Raw genomic sequence first — 17,888 nt, forward strand, 5'->3', positions numbered from 1 at the left:
GCGGGCTGGAGGAATGGGCCAACATGAACACGATGAAATTTAATACGGGCAAATGCCAAACCTCACATATGAAAAGGGAGCATCCCTGAACCCCTTGCAACAATACAGACTGAGGACCACTGCTTTGGGAGCACCTCTGTGGATAAGGACCGTAAGTTTTGGTAGACAGCAAGCTGAACATGAACCAGCAGTGCATCCTCGCAGCAAAAGCAGCCAAAAGCATCTGGGGATCTAACCCTAATATCTTCGAGGAGGTCATTCAGAAGATGAAGCCAGGCCAAGTCTTCACAGTGGTGCACGGCAGGAGAAACAATGGGTACAAATGAAACAGAGACATTTTGACTGGTTGTAACGAAAAGGTTTTTCACAACAAGAACAGTCAGGCAGCAGGAAGAGTTCCCCAAAAGTGTTTCACAGTCTCCATCCTTGGAAGCTTTCAAGACCAGATTGGATAAAGCCCTGAGAAACCAGGTTTGATCTCACAGCTGACTTGCTCTGAGCAGGAGGTTGGACTAGAGACCTCCTGAGGTCCCTTCCCACCTGGATGACCCTATCCTGTGAGAAACACGCTTTACAAACAGACTACACAGAGATTTTGAAGCCTCCAGGTATTTTACACATGGCTTATTTCCCCGCCTGGGCTCCAAATGTCCTGATCACCAGCCATTTCCCACATGTCATGTTCTGCGAGGAGGAAGGGCCAGAACCGGGGCCAGAAGTCCCATTTCGGGGGGGTTATATTCACAGTTTAGCCAATCCCAGTCTCATTTCAACAAGTAACAGTATATTCCTTTTCCCCCGTGTCACTGAACAAGAGTGCTGTGATGTGTCACCCCTCACTTGGCTGAAACGGCCCTTATAGATAGTGTTTCATTTTAATTTGCCTACAAGTGCCAAACAACACTTGGCACCGTATCAATGCCGAAGAGCCGCGCGGTCAAACCTGGATCCCACTTCTACTCCCTTCTTGTAACCCCAGAGTTTCACGGGGATACCCAAAACCAGATCCACACGTACAACCGATGGCTCAACAGCTCAGAGCAGCAGTTTGGATGGGACCTACCTTCCCAAAAGCAGCAGAGAAGGTTTAAAATCCTGCAAATAACTACTTTTTACCCCAAAATTACCTAAAAGGAGCAGTTTGTTTTAAGGAGAGATGATCGTCCGGTGCTTAAAGAAACCAACAGGAGCTTGTACACTTAGTCAGGAGCTTGTACGCTTAGTTAGAAATAAGTTGCAAGAAAATGAGCTCGGAAAATAAGTTTAACATGCCCTGAAGATCTATCAAGACAAGAAAACGCCAGTAGCCACTAACGAAACACAAAGAAGTCCGACTCTTAAGCAGACGCTGAACTTTAAAAACATAAATATTCCCAAATAATATCACGGAGGCACACGGGTACACGTGCAGGTGCTCAGCACTGAGCATGTAAGCGCTTTGCTGAATCAGGATCAAAAAGGAGGCTCTTGCTCAGCCCCGTGGAACCGCTTGTTGACTGTAAACACCACCTCGATACTGAAAACAAAAAGATAAAGCTAACCAGAAAATTGCGTGGGGGGAAGAGAGAGCGGCGGTACGGCAAGCGCCGCTTTTGAGGTGAGCCTCTCCCTCCGAGGGCTGCAGAGCTGTGCACGCTCACAAGCGGCCACGCTCATCTCCACGTGTCCTGCACGGCTGAACGAGCACACCCGAGCGGAGAACAGTCACAGCCCCACCTTGCCCTGACCAGGGATGTCTCAACCATCCTGGCTAGACTGATTTTCTGTGCTGCTCTGCTGGCCCGTATCTCACTACGCTGTGCATCTCTTCCTACAAACAAAAGGGCCATGGGCACATGCATGGAGCCATCTCCTTCCCACCAGCTCAGCCCAGCCCCGGCAGGATTTGATCTCTGCTTCACCTAATCCTGACTCCAACCGGTACCCCAGATGGAAGACCATCACCCATTTCTTCTTTAAATTAGTAAATCCCAAGTTTCAAAGTGAATTTCATGTTTCAGATGCTTCAGGGCTTGTGTCCAACAATGTTGCACTGGTAGGAACCGCCTGACGTAGTGGACTTGTACTCAAGCATTTAAAAAAAATAACTGAGACCTAGCAAAGTGGAAGAAGGCCAAGGAGCACGACTGAAGGCCATGCCAAAGGAAATGAGTGCACCAGAGATCGCGCAGTACCAAGGTCATGAGCTAGTCAGTTGAAAGAAACTCTGAGAACTAGCGAGAGCCACAAGAGCAGAAAGCCGACCCTGAGGAGTCCATAGGAGCTCTAGCACTCCCTTCCCTCTCTCCGATTGTTTGTTTGGTAAGTTAATTTAAAGAAAATTTTGAAAGCAAAAAAATTTACAAAGCAAAAGCAAGAAAAAAGCAAAGCTTGAAGTCTGGGTCCAACAGATGAAGTTACCTCTCTCCTGTTCCATCAACTAGTCCGATGTGGTTAGCAGATGCTGGCAGTGCTACCCGGGCCACCTCCATCAGCAGAGATGGAGAAGACGGGAGACAAATATCTTCCCGATCCCTCCAGGCAGGGCACCGGGAGCCCAGGTGAGCTCCCAGCCAGCCCCGGTCAGGCAAACAAGGAATATACAGGCATCAGCGCACCAGAGAGTTGGTTTTAGAGACAATTCTCTTCGGGGTGAAGATGCGCATGGCTTTTCTTTAGCTCTGATGCAAAGCGGCACAAGAGCCATTGCTTCTCCTAGGGAAAACTTTGGGTCCTGCAGCGGGTCCTGACACAGCTTCTCACTGCTTCCCACTGGCTTGGCCATGAAATAGTTAACTACAGAGGAAAATAGGTAAGATTTCCCCCCTTTTCCCCCTTCCTCCAAGGTGGACGCCCAACAGCTCCTCTCTCAAAGGAGCTGGGCTCTTTCCTCCCAGAAAATAAGGCCATTACCCCCCCGTCCCAGTGCCGGAGCCGGCGGCGCAGCATTGTTCTCCAGCCCTGTCTATAGGAAGCAATATCTATTTTCCATTTAGACGAGGGTAAAGCCTTTAATTTCACCCTCCTGGCTGCAGCTGGAGTTCCCTTTTAACTGCTTGGCCATGGGAGTGAAGACAGTTTTATATGGAAGAAAATGCTGAAAAGGCCACTTTAATATGCTCGCATGTGAAAAGGGGAGAGCTTTTCATACTGCACGGTAATGAGGGTCAGCGGGATATTACACTTCACCATATGGCTAATTTGCACAGCAGGTCAAATGCTCTATTTGCTTTTTAAAGACGGCCCTATAGATTAAGCTGCACTAAAACAAAACACACCAAAAAACCAGAAAATAAAGAAGCGTGAGGAGGAGATGCCCTCTAATGTTCGAGCCCGGCAGCACATCCAGCACGGTGCGCCGGAGGTTTTGTTAAAAAAAAAATAACAAAATCTGACGATGAGCGGGGTAGGGATGAAACAAACTGCGGTGTTTTGGGGAACCCCGCTGCTTCGGCATCACCCCAGGCCCGTGACGGGTCCCCGCACTAAGGACCGTCCCCGCTTAACGAGGGGCTCGGGTGATCAGCGCGATGGCCCTGGTAAGCCGTGTTTGTCTTGGCGCGTCCTCGGCGCCGTGGCCCAGGCGTGACCCGCGGAGGCGCTTCCCGTCCCCGGGCCGGCGGCTGCCCGCGCAGCTCCCAACAGATCTGGTGGGTAAAGATTAGGGAGCCGCACGGCCGGGGCGTTTGAAGAGGGTAAACACGCTGATTAACGAGCCTGGCTTTTGTAATCGCCTCCCGCCCTCCCCGCCGCAGCAGAGTGTTAATTTATTAAATACCTTAACAAAGGGCCTTTATTAGCGGCCTTAGCTTGGCCGGCTCCTTTCAGAGCATTACTAACTACATCTAATAAAGCTTTAATTGACTACTGCTTTTCGCAACCTCTGACCCAGGATGACAAACGGTGGGGCCACGCTAGCGAAAGGAAGGGTTTCCATCCCAAAAGAACCTGGCAGCTCGCAGGGATGCAACGCGCTCGGCTGAATCTGACAGATGAGAAGTCTGGAGATGAGCATCACCTCGCTCCGTCTGGACCAGAAGCCAACTTCTTCCCACATCAGCCCCTTTATAAGTGCTCCAGTTTTTCCAATAGGAGGAAATCACAATTTGGTGAGAAATGTGGAATTTTTACAGCTTGTGTGATATAGAGGGGAGTAAGACCTAGGAATTGAGAAGCAGAGGTAGCGGAGAACCAGATCCTGGTGCTCACCAGCTCCACAGCCCACGCTCCTGGCTAGCTGGTGCTGTAGAGAAAAGACAAAACCCACCATTTCCCCCCTCCTCTCCAAGGGATCAACACGAAAGCAACTGGAGGGAGGTGGGGAGCAGAAGCAGAAAGCCAAATAACTCTGCTTTGGCCGTGATCAGGGGTTACCATCTTCTTGCAGACGGAAGCCATCAATGAAGACACAGAAAACTGCCATTGGCAACGTGATGGAAAATCGAAGAATTAAAGACTTAAAGGAAAAAAAGAAAGCCCAGACCAACTAAAGTTGCCAGCACAGAATTGCTTTTTCAGCTTGGCGAAAGGGTTGGGTAGCTGACATCTCTGCCTCTCCTCTCTCAAAACCAAACACAAGCCATTTCCGTCGCTAGCTCTGCTCTCAGGATCCTAACCAGCAGCTAAAATGTTTCGCCTCAGAAGCTGACTCAAGAGCGCTGCATAGCTGTCTAAGCTTCCATTGAAAATAAGTAAGAAGGTATTTCTAATCCTTGTAACTGCAGGAAAAAAGCATGAAAATGAGAATAAATCCTTCAATTGCTCAGTCCAGGAAATAAATACTTTTTCAAACGCCACAAGTTCTTTCACCTCATTCATGTGTACCTACACTGGTATAACCAGGAAAAATCAGAAATTCCCAGGTTTAAAAAAGCAGTAGCCTCTGCAAAGCAGCTAGAAGTATTTTAACCTCATTCAAATGAAAACAAGATCAGAAAATGTCACGTCTCTCAAACCCTTGGCAAAAGCGGAGCCGTGGGGTCTTCCGTGCAGTCACAGAGCACGGGGCTCGGGCGGGTGTTACAGATAACTAAATAAAACCAGGAGGAACAACCAGCTTTCTCAACACGCGCCTTGCAAACGCTACGTGGCGGCAGAGCCCGGGCGCAGCGCCCTGCCTCCAACGCCGGCCAGCACCAGACCTGGTGTTACTGAAAAATAACACAAGCACAGGGCAAATCCAGCTTTTTCTCGCGTAGTTTCTCAGCCTCTAACAACTTCCAGCGCAGGGTCGCCCTGAGCCACAAGTCGGGTCTTTTTAGTTCACAGCCCTTGATGGATTTTTTTCCCATAAATTTGCCCAACGGCTTCCCGTGTCCATGTAAACTTCTAGTGTCCACAAGCCCTGGTGTCAAAGCTTCAGAGAAAACAGAGGGTAGAGATCAGAACAGACCGTGAGTCTTTAAAAACTAGGGAAAACAGTGCTTATAATTTCACATTCTCTCTTAAAAAAAATCCAGCTTGCATGACAAAGCTGGAAGAAGTGACTCATGGTGCTGCGTGGTTCAGGGGAGCTAAAAGCCACCAAAAACCCGCAACCGAGCCCCAAACGCGGGGGCCGTCGTGGCAGCCCAGGCGCTCAGCATGCCCGAAGCCTCCCCCGCGCCGTGGCTAACCACGGAGAACTGGGGCTCGGGTGCTCTTATCTTCAAAGCGCTTGATGGGCTGGATGGAGCACACAGAAAACGTCTCCTCCTAAAAACTACGGGGCAAAGAAGGCATCAACAACTCGGCTCTATCTGCACAACGGATCTCCCTCTCCCACCAATAAAGTTTATTTCTGCAGCCAGCGGAGCCTTTGCGGGGGTCTGTCAGGCTGCAAAATGCAGTTCTGGAAGAAATTACACCCACCCAAAACCTCACCCCTTCCCAAACGCAAGCAGAGGATGAAGAACTGATGCTCCATACTCAAACCCTGCAGTAAGTCCATTGAAGAAGACAGAGAGAAAAAATATCTCTACGCACAAAACAGATGGGTGCTTTCTTCCAAGTAATTTTTAAAGTAAAATCACAAGCAGCACGCTGGTTTCAAGCACGCTTGTGTTGAGAACTTGCCTCTGCAACCCATTTCACTTTTCCTACAGTATCACAGGTTTTGGGGAGCTTTGCAAGGAGAGAAGGGACAGAAATCTCCTTTTTCAAGTTTATTCCCCTGTTAAGAATTTAACCTCTGCAAAACTTAAGGACGACCTTCCAGGAGAAAGGGCATTTTTCACGTGTATGTTCATCACTCATTTTGAAAGCAGAAAAGACAGCAGCCAGGGGAGAGGACGGGGAGACGCAGACCTGCCTCTCTTCCCAGGCCTGATCACAGTTTCGAATTAGAAACTTGAGATTTCAAATACAGCAACAGATTCTGTGACCCTTCGGTTTCCCGAGACAAAGCAGTTTGTTGGGCAAGAACTAGGACAGAAGTTCTCCGTGGAAATGCAAAACACTTTGGCACACCAAAAGACGGCTGACAGGGCAGGTGGAAATGCTCCTCACCCTTATGGGTGCAAGGAGCACGCTGCAACAGGAGAACTCTGCTGACCGAGTCCACCAGATCCAATGTCCCTTTTACCTAAAATCCTAAAATGCACTTACCAGTTGACTACTTTAATTCTAGCCCTACACAGTTGTGCTCTTATTCACCATTTGCTCAATCAGGTCACCCACCACCCAGGCTGAGCTCCTGCACGGCGCAGGCGAAGGCACCTCAGCTGCAAGGGAAGCAGGTATAGAGCTGCAAGGGAAGCAGGTATAGAGCTGCAAGGGAAGCAGGTATAGAGCTGCAAGGGAAGCAGGTATAGAGCTGCACAAGCTAAACACGTGGATTTTAGCGAAACGTAGGGATTTTCAGGGTGAAGCGAGTTCTCCTAATGTGACAGACAAGTAGCCACAGTAAATCTTCCAAGTAATCCAAGATGTGAATTCCACTTCAATCGCATTTTAATAGGTTTAAATGTTAACCAGAAATGTGTTTTCTTTTCCATTTAATAGCGGTAGAAAAATTTAGTATATTTGCTACTGCTCAGTCATCGGTTTAGAGCTGCTGGGTTCATTTAACAAGAGCAAGGGAGTGCAGGGTTTTCGGTCCCTGCTACCCAAGTACCATTTCTTTCGTTACTCTGCTTAGCCAGGACTGGGTACCACAGCTTTTCCTTAAACTAGACCAAGCGAAAGACTGCTGCCCCAGTCCAACATGTGATTTAACATCCCATCATCCTAGTTAAGAGCGTTGGTTTGGTTGTATAAACACTGAACACATGGCCAACCTTTTAAAACAGTATTTATCAAATCAATTCTCGATATTAAAAAGAGATATGTTCATCCAGAAGGAACATAAAGAAAGACTCAAATACTTCAAAATATTTCCCTTGGGGGCCTTTTCTGATCTTAAAAATTTTACTTTTTAATAGCTAGAAAGAAGTAGTACTCCAAATCTGGAGTTGCTGTGCCTGACAAATGAAGTGAAGCGCAGAGCACACGGAGCTGTAAAAGGCGAGAAGGACATTAAACTTTTCTGAGATGACAGCTCGAGCTTTCACAGTTCCTCGGAGTTAATGCTGCTCCAAAGGAGTAGAAAGTAACATGCACAAATTAAGATTTGTTGGAAAGTCTAATCTTCTCCCATGATTAATAGTCAAAAGTTTATCTCTGAGTGGTAGCAGCGCAACAGAAGATCCAACGCATGTTCGTACCCTGAAGACCAGTGACACCGATAAGAAGTCAAACACAAACCGTTTTTCCAGATTTTTAATAGCTTTGATTTTGTTTTCAGATGACAAAATACATCAAGTAACAGCGTACGTTTCTAAAAGTTACGCCAACGACCAGGACCATACACAAATATAGCCCTTCGGTCTTCCCGGCACCTAATGGGATATTTCCTGTAACTGCGCCAAGGACAGATACGTAAGAGACCTTCTCCTACCATGAAAAGGCTTTTCTAGATCACCCTCGTTCTGCTTTTAGACTTCCCAGCCATCTGCATATATGTCCTGAGCACCTGATCCACCTGCTCGCACACTGATCAACCCCATCTTCTCCCCAGTATCCCCATGGACACAAGCTGGTCCACGTTGGGTCATAAACCAACTTGAGGCAAAGGCGATGAGTTTCTGGGGTTTTTTGGTAAGACTGAATGTTTTAGATGGTGCAACATGCCACAAGGCACAGAAAGAAAAGCTTATCCGCTGAGTTGTCTGAGTTGAAGTTACCCAGAATTAGTTCCTCTCATCCCAGAAGCCAACAGATTCCCGAGCAAAGGGATACTGATTTCAGAACAAAGATCCTAAAAAGGATTAAATGTTCCCTTGGCACTTCGCAGCCTTCACATCACCCATAAAACCAGAGTCACGTAGCATGTATTTGCCCATGTTGCTTCTCAACCTTAGCAATTTGAAAATACACCTGAAATATAAGGTGTTTGGATATTTCAGATTGACAGCCACCTTGCAGAGCAATTCCACCAAAGCACCATCACTCAGCTGCGAAGCAGAGGAGCACGAGACCCAGCAAGCCTCAGGGCTCAGCCTTTCCCCAGGTCAGACTCGCACGGGGACACATACGTTTATCTCGGCTTCAACTAGCCCTGTCTCTGAAATGCGAATAATAGGTTCCTTACCCCACAGATATAATTCGTAGGCGAATATTTTCTAGCGGAAACCATAAAAGAATGTATAATAACTCAAAGCGACACAGGGCTAAAGCACACTAATAGTAAGGAGCTTCTCTCAAATATTAGCATCCCCCAAATAAACCTTTCCTCTGCAGCGCAGGATACAACGTGTACCTAAGAAGCATCCTTTCAAGCATTTCTGAGTGCCCCAAGTGAGCTCATATTTTAAGAGCTAGAGTGGAAACTTCACCCATTTTGCACCGAGCCTTTCTTTCTGTGCAATCCCTCCTCCTACGGAGCCAAGCCCTGGGTCTGGAGCACCCAGCCCCGCGCCGGCTGACAGGCTCCGAGCTGGAGGAAGGCAATCGCCAAGCCCCGCACCGGGTAACACTCTGAAGAAATCACTGCACGCTCAAACAATGGGATATTTGTCAAAGTACAGCTTGATCACCAGCAATCATCTGTTTTTCATAACTACATTTGACCTAAACTGAATTGACTGAACAAGTAGCCTGTGTTTCTCATTCTGGAAAATACGGCGGTGCAGCTCCCTCTCCAACCCCCCCTCTCCTTTTTAAGTCATACTTTTGAAAAGTTACAAAGCGATGATGTAGACAGATATTTCCTCATTATAAACAGCAGCAGCTAAACATTTTCAGGTTGCATTTTTGGCGATCTCCTCCCGTTCCAGGCGACCTGCAAGGTTAAGCGCACGGGGACGTGCCTTTCTCCTCCGCTTGCTTTCAATCCACCCTCTCGGCAAAGAAACGCACAACCCAACACCTCCCAGGGTAAAAATGAGCAGAGATGGTTTCTAACCACGCGCTCTTTTCATAATATATTTAAAATTCATTAAAACTTTATAATGAATGAGCTGCCAAGGAAAAAAGTATATTCAGGACAAGCCCACAGAGTCTTCCATGCGAGGCCACCGTGCATAAAACCTCGGGGAAGCAACTGTCTGCTCGTAGAAGAAAGCTCGCTCTGCGGCCTCGAGGAAGGAAGGAAGCGGTGGAAATCGGTCACAAGCTTTGCAAGGAAGGATGCATCCCCAACAGCTAATCAGGTCTTGTCAGGGCTCCCATCAATTAAGGAAAAAAAACCCCTCGATTTAAGAAGAGTGCAGAATGAGTCCTTGAGGAAGATGAAGGACAGGTCCGGAGGGAGGCAAAGGAGCCAAGGGAAGAGGAAGGTGGAAGGATAGGAGGCCAAATGTACTGAGAAGAATGCAATCTGCAACAAATCTCACCCATTTTTTACAGCCTGCTTATTATTATGTGTGTTTTAAGCTGTATGTCTCCTACCAGAGAGCTAATAATCACAGACAGGCAGGGTTTCCATTAATTGCAGAGAGCCACGGGGAAAAAGGTCCCTAAATGGGACATTTTCATGAGGAGACAGTACTGTACCGCTAGATGACTTGAGTTCAAAGCGCTTCGCTCTCCCCCTCCCCGAATCCGAGCACGCACTCGGGATGGAGAAGAAAAGCACCCGTCCCGCACACCGCGTTCGAGCAGAAACACGCAGCTCGCTCCTAAGACTCTGCTATAAAATGTTTGGGTTGGAAAATTACATGTGCATATTTATTTTTTTGTTCTTCCATCGCAGAACGTGGGGGAACGGTCAGGGAGCACGGAGAAATAAAAAGATAAACTAATAACAGCCCTCCTGTTCCAAGCGCTGCTGAGGAGCAGCACGTCCAGTATTAGCTACGCCCTCTGTACTGGGAAAGAAGTCCTAGCAGCCCATTTCCACGTTTGACAACTTGTTTTTTGCCTCTTTTTAAGGCGATGATCCATACAAGACCCAGTTCAAACAGGCACGCGGGATGCTGGGCAGTCTACTCCCAACCAAAAGCACGACCTCTGGTTTGACCAGCTCTCAACTCTGCCTACCTAAACCAACACGTATGTAATAATTATGGGTTTATAGAAAACAGTTAAGTCAAGAAGCCAAAATGACCAGGCAGTGAAAGAGCTGTGTTACACAGAGATGGAAGCACAAGCACCAGCACTTGGCTCATTTGAGCAGAGGGTTCTCCTTCCTCCTACCCATCACCCATGGAGCTGTCCTGGGCAAAATCTGCCTTTGATTCCTCTACTCCCTAAAAATGCAGATGACAAAACTGGAAGGAGCGACTGACAGACCAGAGGGTCGTGCTGCCCTTCAGAGGGACCTGGACAGGCTGGAGAAACGGCCCAACAGCAACCTCATTAAGTTCAACGAATGCCAAGTCCTGCCCCTGGGGAGGAATAGTCCCAGGCACCCATACAGGCTGGGGGTGAGAGCAGCTTGGCAGGAAAGGTCCTGCGGGTCCTGGTGGACACCAAGTTGACCATGAGCCAGCACTGTGCCCTTGCAGCAAAGGAGGCCAACAGATTCCTGGGCTGTGTTTGGCAGAGCATTGCCTGCAGGTTGGGGAAGGTGATCCTTCCCCTCTCCTCAGCACTGGTGAGACCCGGCTGGGTCCAGGTCTGGGCTCACCAGCACAACACTGGAGCAAGCCCAGCGAAGGGCCACAAAGATCTCAAGGGATGGGAGCACGTGACATACAGCGAGAGACCTGGGACTGCTCAGCCTGGAGAAGAGGAGGCTCAGAGGGACCTTCTCAATGTGTATGCACAAGCACCCCATGGGGGAAGTAAAGAAGGCAGAGCCAGACTCTTCTCAGTGGTGCCCGGTGACAGGACAAACTTAAATAGAAGAATATCCACGGAACATAGGGAAAAAACAACTTTTGTACTGTGAGGGTGATCAAACACTGGAGCAAGCTGCCCAGAGCAGCTGTGGAGTTTCCATCCCAACCAGACACAGTCCTGAGCAACTCCACTCCAGCCGGCCCTGCTTGTGCAAGGAGCTGGACAAGGCGATCTCCAGAGGTCCCCTCCAACCTCGGCCTGCGACGCTGTGAAGATGGACGCAACAGTGGCTTCCTCAGAGGGCAATAACGTATATACATGTGGCCACCCGTACAAGTCAACATGCACCCATTTAGTTATAGGGTCCACACATAAAAATATCACGAGGCTTCCTACCCAGCAGCAGCTGTAGAAAACATGCTCTGTGGCACACCTAAGTTACCAGTACAATAAAGAGTTTGCTATTTAGTTCTGTGCATATCCTTTGGTTAATATTTGAAACAATTACTAAAAGGAACAGGCACAACACTTTCAACTGTGTTATTCCCTACAATTTTTCAACCTGAAGGATTCCAAGGCATTTCAACACCCTACAACAACCATGGCTGGGGCAAGACAAGCTGGAGGTACTAAAGCCAGGAGAGAAGATTTAAAGGCAGGAGACAAATCCCTGCTCTCAGAACAGCTCTTGTGGGTTGCTCGGTGTCTGCGAGTAGATGATTAAGTCTCCGCAAAGTGGAGAAACTAGAAGATCATAAGTCACCCAAAACCTCCAGGTACCAGCTTCAAACGATAAAAGAGATGAGACACCTTTCTCAGAAGCCAAACCTCTCATTCTGAGGGATTCAGGAGAGCAGAGCCAAGGAAAACCTCTCTGAGGGCAACGCTCACCTTCTGAACGTGTTGCACATATCCCTGCTTTTGTATACAGCAATTATCAACCCCCTGAATCGGAGTTTTTCCATCACCGTTCATAAAATACGACCCAAGGTGCCTGCTGATCTCCAAGCTGAAGCAACTGGTTTGTTGGGGGATGGCGGTCTGCGTGCTTCTCGTCTTCCCACTGCGAGACCACGGCTGCCCCGCAGCAAGCGGCTCCCGCGCCACGCTCCTGGAATGCGAAGGCAGCGTTTGTTCATTGTACAACTGCCTTGTTTCCACATTTTCCTGAACAAAGGACTGAAATAGGGGGTATATGCGTCATACGCCCGTCCTGAACATTGCTCACCCTTTCCTGCACAAATATTTGTAAACAGATCGAGAATTAATGTCCAGCCAACTCAAGACCCTTCATAAAAAAAGGGTTTTATTGAAAACAGGATGGCAATCATTTCCCAGATACACTGCATATAGACCTTTAAGATGAGAAACAACATACGTAGCAGGAAAACAGCAACCGCAGCTGTGCACCAAGCCATTTTCTGAGATGCATAAAACATGGTGGCTTATTATTTTACAGCCCCCTCCTCCCCCACAAACACACTTTGCTCTTTAAAACAAAAAAAAAAAAAAAGAAGTTTCTGGTCAGCACATGACAATTCCCCCGGGGTTAATTTACGCACAAAATACACAGCTTCACTAACACGAATAGCTCAACAGCCCTCACGCAGAAGGATCTTCCTAAGGCCTCTTTTCCTAGCAACCTTAGAGCATCCACATCTTACACATACTCTACCGAGATCCAGTTTGAAGCCCAGGGTGACTAAAATACTTAACAGCACAAGGTAAGACGGGGCCAGTATATCCCACAGCTTTGCTCCCATGCACATCTTATTACTCGCGCTTTTCAGTGATTTCCATGCACGGAGTCCGGAGGCAACGCCACAAAGGGCAGCCCAGAGGCAAGACTCTTCACTTCCAAGAGGGGTTCCTGGGACTCTGCTCTCCCTCCCACTTTGGGGATAGTCAAGAGAAACTGGATCTGATTCACCAGGGTCAGATTTGGGTCTAGTGTTAGGTTGCAATATCTTTCACATGTCACGATGAACTGGCACTGAGAGTGCCATCCATTTATTTTTAGGAGTAAAAATAAGTCCTATATATTGAATATCAGCATCAGCCCAGTGGAACAGTGTCACTTGTGATCCAGCTGCAATAAAAAAGGCTTTAAAAGTGTTACGCAAAAGAGCAGCTGTAGAGATACTGGTGTACCACACATTGAAGCAAGGCCAACAGTGGCCACCAACGTAATTGAGGGAGCAGGACCACATAACACATGAGGAAAGGTGAGGAAGGAGAAGGGTGAGGAAGCATATCTAATAGAGGATTAAAGTGTAGATGGAGCCAGGCTCTCCTTGGAAATGCACAGCAAAAGGAGAGGCAAGAGACAAAATGCAAAAAGATAAATTCAAATTAATTTAACAGGAAAAAAAAAATACAGTAAGGGTGGTCAAACACTGGAACAGGGACCCAGTCTCCACCCTCCTCAAAACTCAACTAGATGTGGCTCTGAGATCCCTGATATAGCTTCGAATTTAGCCCTGAGTGGAGGGTTGGACCAAAGTCCTCCATGAGTCTCTTCCAGTCTAAATTATTATGAGTCTGTAACCAGAGGATGAGAAAAGAGCGGGAATGCTTGTTAGAGATTTCCCTTTCTGTTAAACTGAGTTTTACCTTAGAAAACTCACTGCTCTTCAGGGAAATTCTTTGCAAATCAGTGCACTTCCGTCTCTGTCACTTGTTATTTTTGAGATATCACCGCTTCTGGACACCACCACAAAGTTCTCCGGGGTAGCTGAGGCATTTTCCAAACATTCCTGGGACCCTCCTGAGCCCCAACGCCCGGAAACAAAGCAAATCTTAGGAAGAGCCTTCCCACACTTACACAATACAAACAGTGGTCTTGGTCTTTAGGGTCTTTCAGCTGACCTATATTCTGCACCACTCAAGTTGGACACCTCATAACAAAATCAGTCCTGATCTTAGAGCTCTCTTAGAGCTTTGGTCTAGAACCAAAGACCCTATAGGAGTTAAAATACCATAAAAAAGACATGCTCCCAAGAAGTGGAAAAAGGTAAATGTTGCAATAAAGGCTGAAAAGATGATCTGAGGAACTACAGCATGCTCAACCTTGCTTTGGTCCCTGGGGAAGTCATGACCTAAGTCCTCCTGGGGCACATTTCCAGGAATATGGAGGAGAAGGGGACTGGGGACAACCAGCATGAATTTAACAAGGAGAAGTTATGCCGATGATGTGATTGCCTTCTATGACAGCATGACAGGATTTATGGATGAGGGGAAAGCAGTGGGTGTCATTGACTTTAGCAAGGCTTTTGACGTGCTCTTCCACAATATTCCTGTATCCAAGTTTGGATGTCACAGTCTGGATGAGTGATCAGCTGGATGGGTAAATCATTGGTTGGGTGGTCATGTTCAGAGGGTCGTGATTAACGAGTTGTACCCAACATGGGAGCTGGTAAGAAGTAGGGAACCACAAGGGGGTCTGTCCTGGGACCTGTCCTGCTTAACATCTTTATCAGTGACTTGGAGGAGGCACAGTCTCATGCACTTTGCAGATGACACCAAACTGGGGGGAAAAGTCAATGCACTCGAGAGCAGGGCCACCATCCAGAGGGTCTCGACACGCCAGAGGAATGGGATGATGAACCCGATGAAAGTAAGTAAGGAGAAATGCCAAGTCCTGCACCTGGGAAGGAAGAACCTCTTGCAACAACACAGACTGGGGACTGGCTGCCTGGGGAGCAGCTCTGTGGATAGGGACCAAGAGCCTTGGCAGACAGCAAGCTGAACACGGGCCAGCCGTCTGCCCTGGCAGCAGAGGCGGCCAACAGCCTCCTGGGCTGTATTAGCAGGAGCAAAGCCAGCAGACTGAGGGAAGCGATTATCCCCCTCTACGCAGCAGTCGTTAAAGACTGTATCTATAACCTGCATCCAGTTTTGGGCCTCCCAAATACAGGAAAGACACCAATAAACCGGAGCGAGTTCACTGGAGGCCACCAAGGTGGTTGGGGCTGGAGCACTTGCCCCACAGGGGGAGGTTAATGGAGCTTGTTCAGCCTGGGGGAGTGACTGCTTTGGGAGGACCTAACAGCCACCTTCAATACCTACAAGGAGGTCATGGAGCAGAATAAGTTGCCCTGAGAGGTTTTGCAATCTTGGTCCTCGGAGATTTTCAAGACCAGACTGGAAAAAGCCCTGAGTAACCCGGTCTGATCTCGGAGCTGCCCCTACTTTTGGCAGGAGGCTGGACCAGAGACCTCCCAAGGTCGCATCCACCTGGAATGATTCGATGAAATACTGAACAGATGCAATGTATTTTCCATGGTCAGGAGTAACAGAGTCAGACTCTTCTTCTAGCCACTAAGAGTGGAGTGGGATTGAGCGAGTCAGGATGAAATCAGCATTAAATGTAAAATATCAGTACATTTTCAGCGAGTAAGTGACGGTGCAGGGTTTTGCAAAGCCCTGGGAAAGCACGGCTGCTGTTCCTAACCTCAGGTGACAAGAAGTCTGCATCCGGGCCATTGTAGTAAACCTCCCTTTTTTTTTCCCTCCCCCCCTACATGTCTGTTTTCCAAGCTGAATATTTTAAGAATCAAGGCTGCCTGTGATCATATCTAGCCAGCTTAGAATGAACACTGATTTCTTTGCTGCTTCTTTGATCGAAGCCAAGTGGTTTTCTCATGGGTAATAAGGTCACAGGGTTAAAAGAGCAATATGACAATTACAAAAGTTAAATCTATTGCCACTACAGCCAGACACACTACCCAGGGTCCATTAGCACGTAGTACAGAATGGTTATCACAGGTCACTGACACCAGTTCACTCTAATGGCTTTTCCTGTGTCCTTATCAATCCAGTGCACAAAGTGTCTCACCCTCAGCCTTTCCCTATGATCTCAGTGCTGTGTTTATAGCTATCTAACTCCACCAGGCACCAGTGGGTCAGCCAAGTCAGCAGACAGTGAGATATGCCAGGACACAACGATGGGACAATCTGCAAAGTGTCTGAGATGAACAAGGAGTTACCAGAGACTTCGAGAAGGAAATTTTTTCCACTGCCCCCCCTCCATCCGCTCCCCCCCCCCCCAAAAAAGAAAAAAATGTTTTAAAGTTCCCAAGGACACCGAGGGAAAACTTTACAACCCTGATCTCAAAACCAGAAGTAAACCACAGACTTTCCATGGTAGGGTTCGTGTTTCAGTATCAAATAAAAGAAACAACCAGTGTAACAAAGAGAAAAAAGAGACGTTTTCATATGAAAGAGAGGGTTGGGTAGCTCTTATTATTTGAATTGTGGTTCCTATAAGAGGCTTTCTCATCCCTTGAAAGAAGAACTTCAATTGTTTTGCCCCGTTACCAAAGAACAAACATTTTGGTGGGGATGCTGGAGTCCCCCCAGAGAGGTGGGGAGGGGGCAGGAACGACCGGCTGCGTCACAGCCACCGCGGGCAAGCAGATGAGCAACCAGCCTGCCAATTTATTAGCCCACAAAGGCAGAAAAAGGAGGATCAATGCAGGCAGCACAATCGCTAGCACACTTCTAAGAGGAGTTAACAAAAAAAAAAAAAAAAAAAAATATTATTTAAGCGGAGGGCTGGGAGGAGACTAATGATCCGCCGCCGGATTTGCGGCATCTCCCACTTCAAATGAAATCTGCTCGGCTTGGAGATACAAAGTGGTGTTTCCCATCCTCGGCCGAACAGTTCACCTTGAGTCCCTGAGCCGATGAATCCCCACGCAGCTTCGGCAATCAAAACGTAGCAATTTTACCGATAAGCAAAAATAAACCCTAGTTTCTCTTCCCAAGGCCATGCTGGCTCCGCACAGCTAAGAGATATAAAACATCATATTCTTCACTAAAATAGGCAAGTGAAAATGTACCAAGTGGATACAGTCTATGCAAAATGCATGCATTTTGATATAGGAATTTAAAGACATTTCTACATTGATAATTTTTAGTAAAGTGGGGGTTTTTTATTATTTGTTTTACTTTTTTTTTTTACTTTTCCTAATGTATTTTGTGCATCAAAGCAGCTTTAGGGTTAGAGAGGCTTGGGGTAGAAGCCATACAGCAGATAAAAACGTCACTGGCGAGATACGACAAATTTATAGTAAATACCTGTCAACTGCTATTTATCTAAATTATCCAGCTCTGGGATTCTCCAGAAATACTTCATCAACTAGGAGGCAGCTACAGTTTTAAGCCTGTATTTACATCAGAATCTGCTCTCTTTTTCTTTTCTTTTTTTTTTTTTTTTTTTGGACACTTGTTCTTTACCCTAAAATGACCCCTTTGTAGCTCGGATCAAAGAGCTGGGAGTGTCAATACCAGTGTCTTCATGAACATGTTAAGAACCTCAAAGTAATTGGTAACCAATTAGCATAAAGCTAAAAAAACCCACCTAGCTAAGGCAAACCCTAAATGAGTACTAACAGGCAACAGCACTGGCTGAAGCAGGAGCTTAAGCGACTTAAATCACCGTCAGCTGCCTTTGAGACAACTTCTTGGGAGCACCCTCTGTACAAACCACTCTGACTTTTTTTTGGCTTTTTTTTTTTTTTTTAAATTCCTTTCTGCTCTTGGTTCACTCTTTGCTTTCTGCCTTCCTACAGCTTACGGGAAACATGAAACAAAAACTTCTTTTCATTTTGTGTTATGTAAAGCAAAGCAATTCCATGTCTTGGCCTTGAAATACAAGGCACCCA

At 47.3% G+C, this 17,888-nt stretch overlaps 1 protein-coding gene and 1 long non-coding RNA gene across 4 annotated transcripts in view; one reads left to right on the top strand and one right to left on the bottom strand.

Moving 5' to 3' along the window:
* EXOC6B (exocyst complex component 6B) overlaps positions 1 to 17,888 on the bottom strand; it is a 307,149-nt gene that overhangs the window by 132,155 nt on the left and 157,106 nt on the right. The window lies entirely within an intron of this gene.
* LOC142082380 (uncharacterized) lies at positions 3,126 to 4,746 on the top strand. The gene is made up of 3 exons (XR_012673689.1): positions 3,126 to 3,518; positions 3,872 to 4,088; positions 4,367 to 4,746. It is a non-coding gene; the product is annotated as an uncharacterized LOC142082380 (long non-coding RNA).

Source organism: Calonectris borealis, chromosome 4 (genome assembly GCF_964195595.1).
Source record: "Calonectris borealis chromosome 4, bCalBor7.hap1.2, whole genome shotgun sequence".
NCBI classification, from domain to species: domain Eukaryota; kingdom Metazoa; phylum Chordata; class Aves; order Procellariiformes; family Procellariidae; genus Calonectris; species Calonectris borealis.